The 8,273-nt window shown below is 35.6% G+C and overlaps 1 pseudogene; it reads left to right on the top strand.

Annotated features, from left to right (window-relative positions):
• The first annotated feature begins 2,275 nt into the window (after nt 1-2,275).
• LOC103213769 overlaps nt 2,276-8,273 on the top strand; it is a 10,538-nt pseudogene continuing 4,540 nt past the window's right edge.

Below are 8,273 nucleotides of genomic sequence, written 5' to 3'. Positions count from 1 at the left end.
AATTTATGAATTTAAACCTTTTATAAATGCTGAAATGGTAAATATGATAAGGGAGAAAAGAGAAAGAAAAATAAGTAGTGTTTTATGTCTAATAACAAATATAAATGTCTCATTTCACACTTAAATAATTTATATAAAGTAGGTCATATATTCATACAAAGCATTTTCAGCTTCAGAAGTTTATGTATTTAAATAGCGCTAGTAAATGCTAGATATGAATTGGTAATATTCAGACATAAACATTTTTATGCTTTAAAGAAATCAAGTTATCAGAGAGGAGGTAAAAGGATAAAAGCTCCTAAGGTTTATTTGTTTATGTTTTAAATTTTATTGTGGTATGAATTGTGGTATAGACAGTACAGTGCACAATTCTTAAAGGTATATCTTGATGAATTATAACTACCACACAGATAGATTTATCACCATAGATTTGTTTTGCTTGTTCTTGAAATGCATATATATAGAATCATACAGTACTAATGTCCTATGTCAGCCTCTTTCACTCAGCATTGTAAGATTCACCTATATTGTATGTAGCAGTAGTTAATTCCTTTTTTTAAAGTCAGTATTTCATTATATAGAAGCCTTGGTGGCACAGAGGCTCAACTGCTAATGCAATGTTTGGTGGTTCAAACTCACCAGCTGCTTCACAGGGAAAGATGTGGCAACCTGCTTCTATAAAAATTTGCAGCCTTGGAGACCCTAATGGGGCAGTTCTATTCTGTCCTGTAGGGTCTCTATGAGTCAGAATTGATTTGACATCAATAGGATGTGTTTTTAAAAATTATTATTTCATTATATAAAGTTATATAACTTACATAAATTTAGGGAACTCTGGTGGCGTAGTGCCTAGGGTGTCTTGACTGCTAACCAGAAGGCTGGTGGTTCAAACCCACCAGCCACTCCTCAGAAAGATTGGGCAATCTACTTCTGTAGAGATACCACCTTGGAAACCCAAGGAAGGGGTCACTATGAGTTGGATCTGACTTGATGGCAGTGAGGTTTTTTTTTGTATAAATTTATATATTTATTATCATATTATTTCCTCATATAATTATATATAATTCATTATGTAAATATACCACAGTTTATCCATTCACCTGTTGATAGAAATTTGAGTTGTTTCCAGTTTTGCACTATGACTAAAGCTGCTATTCTTGTCTCTTCATGAATATATGCATCATTTCTCTTAGGTCATAAGGTTTTATAGTTCTATAAAAGTTGAAAATTTTCATAAAAACAGCCAGAATGCCAAGTTGTCTCACAAGAAATTTTCAAGTCTATAAAGAAGTGGAGGGAAATATCATTGTTTTCACAGCCAATTTGTGGTATCCTTTGCCTGTTCTATAATGCAAGGGGTATGTATAGTATACATTCAGTCATATAGTAGATAGTGGGCCACTATGCTAGGTCTAGAAATACTGCTATGAAAACATAGTCACACACCCAGCTTTCACCGACCAATAAATAAGTCATTAAAACATAATATATAAAATGCATTAATAAGAGAAATGAGAGTTATTAGGGGAGTACTTAGCGTGGAACATCTCTCCTAGTCCTAAGGATATTGGATGAAATAACATCTAAATTGGATCCTAAAGAATGAATTAGAATTAGCCAGGTGTGAGATGGAACCCTCTTGTAGTAAACAATTTGGCCTTTGGTATTGGTTCCTGAGAGTGGTATCATCTGAGGGCAGTGAATGGGGGTGACAAGATCAAGAGGTATCACCTGAAGCCCCATGCTGACTAAGCATCAGTAGTAATGATACAGTCTATCATGGCCATATAATTAGGCCTTGGAAGATACAAGCCCAATGAAGCTTCTTGGGTGGAGAGAGCAAACATCTGCTCTCAGGAGAGTAAATGCCCCCTGGGAACAGAAGCACTGTACCGAAATCCCTCTCAGACCTTGCTCTATGTGTTTCTGTTACATTAGGGATAGCCCTTTCACTGGGGTTCGTGAGTCACTCCAATGGATTATCAGATCTAAGAAACAGAAAAGGGGTTGATACTCCCTGACCAAGCCATGGGTGAATAGGACTGAGGGAAAAAGGGCTGACAAGGAAAGGGAAGCTGAGATAACATTAAGTACAGCTTGAATGTGGAGTAGAATTTGTTGATCATCACATATTTGGCATCACAGGTGGATGATCTCAGCAACCCTGGACTAGTTTGTACAATTGGTTAGCTAGAGAGGGAACTCTGCCAGATAAACTAGGTGCAGGTAGTAGAGGATGGATATTGAGGGAAGAAGGACAATGAGTTTTTAGGCAATGTCTAAGGCTTGGAGAGTTGAGAAATTGAAAGTGGCTAGGTAAGCAGGAACTCAATTATAAATGTCCTTTTGGCAATGTCAAGGAGTTTTTGAATCATCCTCAGATCAGAAGGGAACTTTTGAAGATTGTTTTTTATTATGGAAAACTTGAAACACATGTAAAGAGAATAGTAAGATAAATCCTCATATATACACACCACAGTTTTTCCAGCTCATGACCAATCTTATTGAGACCACTTCCTCCATCCCCTGTAGATTATTTTGAAGCAAACTCAAGATATCCTGTTACCATTTTTAGTAGGAGAATGGCATCATCAGTTTTGCACTTCAGAAATTACACATTCCTACTAATTTTAAGTTAACAATGGACACATCGTAGTTTGGATGTCTCTCATTTGTTGACAGTCATACAAAGATATTTGTCTGAGTTGCACTGCTTGTGCTATTTGTAGTATTTTGCATTTTTCGAAACTAGTGTTATTGTAGCATGATTAAATGTTAAAATTATTTTTTGTCTTTATCTTCCTGTTTATATTGGTTGGTTTATTTGCATAAAATACTATTAATGAACATTTTGACTTCTATAACTATAAAAATGTTATAATCAAAATTAAAATTAATTTGTTTCTAAAATTGAGCCTCCATTACAGCAAAGATACTAATATTTGGAAAGTGGGATTATATTTATGATTTTATTATGCATATTCACAGAGTCAATTGATGAATTTGCTATTTTGTTTCTTAACCTACCTATTGAAATTTGTTTACTTACTGCAGTATACTCTGTTCATAGGATTGCTTTCATTTTAAAGCTATTCATGGCTGTCTGTGGGCCACTATGTTAGAAATTCCTTTATATAATTAGATTGTGTTTTCCCTTAAGTATTGTAGTTTAACTTCCTTTTTGAAGGTTATTTGTAGATGGTAGCTATTGAAATGCTTTGAGATAGCACTGTATTCATTCATTGATTTTGTGAGAGTCAGATTTGAATCTAAATCGGAGGTTAGCAAACTTTGGCTGCTGAGAATGGTTCTTACATTTTTAAAGAGTTGTGAAAAGAAAAAGAATTTTCAACAGATTTTATGTGGTCTGCAAATATAAAGTATTTATCATGTGGCCCTTTACAGAAAAGTTTGCCAACCCCTGCTTTAAATATATGTTACTTAAATTCTTGGCACATGCTTTTTTTCTCTTGGTAATATTTCTGTTAGATTTGTTTTGTAATTGACATTTGAAAGTTAAAATTTTTATTGTTCTCTACAGAGAAGATGGTGAATTAGAAGATGGGGAAATAGATGATGCAGGAGTTGAAGAAATACAAGAACAGGAAGCAAAAGAAGATGAAAAACAGAAAAACGAGAAAGCCTATAGAAAATCAAGAAAAAAACACAAGAAAGAAAGGGAGAAGAAAAAATCCAAACGGAGAAAACGTGAGAAACACAAGGTTAGTTAGAAACTACTTTTTATTTTTTTTGTAAATTCTATGAAATATACTGAAAATTACAAAGTGTAAATTATTGCCTAGTTGCTTAAAAATATGTGAATTACATCTTTTTATTTATGCAGTTAGTAAATTTTAAAGATTTAAATATAATCCAGGTAATCTTTTAATGCAAATTATAATAAATAATCTTTTATGTTTATGAAATATTGTGTACAAGGATATTGAGAAGTTAAGGAAAATTTTATTTTCTACAGATCTGGATTGGTAGCATTTATTCATTATTCATTTATTTGTATTGTTGAGTTCTTGCTATAGAAGCTTCTTTGCTAGATGCTGGGGGTTGTACTGGTGAATGAAACAAAGTCACTGTTTTTGTAGTGATTACATTGAAATGGGAAGAAAAAAAGGGAATAAACAAATGCTATCAAGAAAACAGTAGGGTGCTGGCCAAAGAATAATGTGGGTCTGAGGAAGAGAGAGAGGGACCTAAATGCTGACAGAGTAATTAGGGAAAAGTTGTGGTCAGTGTCAGTGGAAGAGTTGCTTTTCAAACTCTCTTTTATGAATTTTCCCCATAAAAACAGAGCAAATAGGATAGATAACAAAGCCCCAAACCCATGGACTATATAGACCAGAAAAAAAAAATAGGGGAGAAGTAACAAATTATCTCCACAAACTGCAAAAATACATATGAATGGGATCAAGTCACAGACAACAATACTAGTTAACAGTATCAACAACTATGAAGAAGGGAGCAAAGAAAAGGTAAAAAGAGTTAGAGAAAACAGATTGCCAAAAGGGAAAGGTACCTCCTCAACACAGAAAGTTTATGGGCTAATTTGGAAAAAAATTAGTAGAAACTGGGAGAGGCATTTAATAGCTCCAATTCACAGGTAGATGCAAGAAAAATTAGATGGTACTGGGATGGTCTGGTCCCGACTAATACTAATACTAGTCAACTGAATCTCTTTTAAGGACAAAGTCTCACTGACTGAGTAGGTAAGACTGAGAGTAGAATCTTAATTGAGGGGAGAGACATGCTAGAGGCCAAGGAAGTAAATGGTCAGATAAAAATGAGGGAAGGGAGTAGAAGAGGCATATCTCAGAAGATACAAGGCTGTATTTTTCAATAATTCATGTTAACAATAGAAGAGATAACATTAGAGCCATGAAGCTTTCCTGGCCCATTGTCCCTTTTTACACATGAGCAACAGGATAGGATCTTAGACACATCCCATATAAGTTAGTGTAAGAAAAAAGAGAGTAAGTGAGATTAATACTCTTCTAGAAAAGAAACAATGACCACAAAACATGAAAAGTTTAATTGTAATATTTAAAATAATAAAAACAAATATTTAACAAAACAGTATGATCACATAGCAAAAATAGAGAATTTAGAAAAGAAAAATCCTTTGGTTATCCAGGCAAAAAGACTAAGTCCATTATTAAGAAAAGAAAATCAGATTTGCATAAAAATTTTTGACATTAACCCTATCTGCCAGAAGATAATGGAATTAACATTTAAATAAGATACCCAAGGAAATAAAATATGAGCCAAGGATTTTATATCCAGCTTAATAAAACCCAACCCACTGCCACTGAGATGATTCCAACTCATAGTGACCCCACAGGACAGAGCAGAACTGCCCCATAGGGTTTCCAAGGCTATAAATCTTTATAGAAGAAGACCACCTCATTTTTACTCCTGTGGAGCAACTGGTGGGTTCAAACCACCACCCTTTTGGTTAGCAGCCCAGGGTTTCAACTACCACACCACAAGAGAACCTTTCCAGCTAAATAGTGACTTTCAGATATAAAGATCTCAAACTGTGTCCATACTGTGTCAGATTGTTGAGTAGAGCCCTGGTTCACCAACAAAAGCATGAATTACACACAGGCATTGGATGGAACAACACTTTACTCACGTAGAGAACAGATAGAGCAAGATCAGCTTCAACTGTGGGCACCAGTCCCCTATGGCCAATAAGTCACTTCCTGTAGCCATCGAGGCTGATAGACTCTGTGCACCCCTCTTGTGCTACAGGTAAGAGACATTCTTCCCTCTCTGTTGGGAACAAATGTAGAAATGGGGCTGGCCAACTACCATGTTGTTGTTGTTATGTGCCATCAAGTCAGACCCGACTCATAGCAACCCCTCCTTGGGTTTCTAAGGCAGTATCACCACAGAAGTAGATTGCCCGGTCTTCCTTCCAAGGAGTGGCTGGTGAATTTGAACCTCCAGCCTTCTGGTCAGTAGTCAAGTGCCTTAGGCACTACGCTACCAGAGCTCCTGCCAACTACCATATGGTATGTAAATGTGAGCAGAAGAAAGAAAATTACTGTATATCCAGAAGAAGTGGAGAGGGTCCTGAAAAGGAGAAGAAAACTGGAGAGAGAGAGAGACAGACAGAGAGAGACAGACAGAGAGACAGAGACAGTAGGCAAGAGAGAACGTGAGCAAGCAACTCTTTTCCCAGCCTCCATTATAAGGGCGTGCTTCAGGCCCAGGGATTCTGATTAGGCAGTCCAGGTGAAAGTCAGAATGCCATGCGATAGACTGAATTCTCTGTTTCCTGACAAACTATATGCAAGAACTCAGGAAATTTTCTTCCTATGAGCTTTCTTACAGAATCTAGAAAACAAGATTCTTACAATAACCAAAATGACTGAGGTGAGTGAGATCTACACCAACAATTTATTTACTTGTAAAATTAAGTAATGGACATAAATGGCACAATATAATATATTGAAACGTTACAACTATAAAAAATATCAGAAAAAGAGAAAGATTATATAGTAAGAATAAGCTTACTGATTGCCTTGTAGTTATTAATTGAGAATAAAATGATACTACTTCAGATTATATCCTGGGAATGAAAAAGGGAAGGAAAAGAGGAGGTTACTACAATAATTCCATTATTGTTCCTATTAGAAACAGCGTTAGGGATAGGGAGTAAAGTTTTGGATAAAGACAGGATGAAGGGAATCATTGAAACAAAAATAATAGCCTCTAAATACCAAGACATACACCCCCCCAACGATCCAAAATCTAACTCTAAGTTAATGTACAAGAGAAAGATTTAAAAAAAAAAAAAAAAAAGGATAAAGCTATATGGATCAACTGCAAAGAAAGAGAAGCTAGATATTATAATGCTGGTATCTGAAAAAGTCAAATTCAGATACAAAGGCATTGAAAGAAACAAAGAAGGACATTTAAAAACATTTAAGGTTGCGATTCACAATGAAGATGTAAGCTATTAATATTTTATTCCCCCAAACACAGCAACTTTCATAAAACAGAAATTATAGGAGCTATAAGAAGAAATAAACAGAACACATGAATAATAGGAGATATATCAGCAAACCTCTCATAATACAAAGAGAGCAATCAAGTGGATGAAAAGGTAGTAGGATATTGAAACATAAGTATATACCATATATAAATCCTGACTATATACCTTCCTTTCAAGTACACTTGGAATATTAATAAAAACTGACCATATCATAAGCCACAAAGAAAACCTAGTTACTTCAGTAGAATAGAAATAGTACAAACAGCAGTCTCTAACCACAGTGCAATAAAACTGTACATTAATAACAAAGTCAAAAAACAAAAAGACATTTGTGTTTGATAATTCAAATACTTGCCATTAATAGCCTATGGAACATTGGGGAAATGTATTAAAATGGAAGAATTTCATGAAAATAATGATTATTAAAGCTTGATGTATCAATATTTATGAAATATAGAGAAAACAGTTGTCAGGAGAAAAAAAAAAAAATCTCACTGCCGTCAAGTCAGATCTGACTCATAGTGACTCTTCCTTGGGTTTCTGAGATGGCAGTATCACTACAGAAGTAAATTGCCCACCGGTAAGATGGAGGAATAGGCAGACAAGCGACACAGACCCTCTTCAACAAAGAAAAGTAAAACCAATTGACAGAGATACAAAAGATAATCCTGGAACCCTGAGCTTTGAAAGGAACTGTACAGAAGTAGATTAGGCACCAGCTAGTGGAAAAACCTGAATGAAAACAGTGAGTACAGAGACGGTCAGAGCTGCGGACTGTCAGCTACTCTGAGAAGACCAATAGCCTGAATATTTCTAAGTGGTGTTGGGACCTGAGAATTGACCTAAAGATCAGTCCTGGTCACTAAGGGCTGCAGGGATAACTGCTCTGGTGACCTATGACTAGGAAAGGAAACAGCAAGGAGGGAGACAACCTGTATGGATTTTCTGCTGTCTGGAGGGTGCAGCCATTTTTATTGTTTACATGTGGCAGTCATTTTGGATATTTAAAGTGACAGAGGGCACAGCCATTTTGAATGTTTCCAGGTGGCAACCATTTTGGATTTTAAAGTGATAGCATTCTCATTCAGATTCCAGGGACCTAAGAGCAGGCTCTGTTTGCCAGGGTGAGCAAGGACATATGAGAGGCTGAAAAAGGAAAGGAGATAGGTGGTGAGTGTATAAGTGCTGTCAACTAGTGAATAGAGGAGCACAGCACAGTACCCTGCCTGTATAGATAACATACAAAGAAAACAAAAAT

The sequence above is a fragment of the Orycteropus afer genome, unplaced genomic scaffold, assembly GCF_000298275.1.
Source record: "Orycteropus afer afer isolate SDZICR_OR568_19922 unplaced genomic scaffold, OryAfe1.0 scaffold00017, whole genome shotgun sequence".
NCBI classification, from domain to species: Eukaryota; Metazoa; Chordata; class Mammalia; order Tubulidentata; family Orycteropodidae; genus Orycteropus; species Orycteropus afer.
This window is presented reverse-complemented; position numbering and strand designations above follow the sequence as displayed.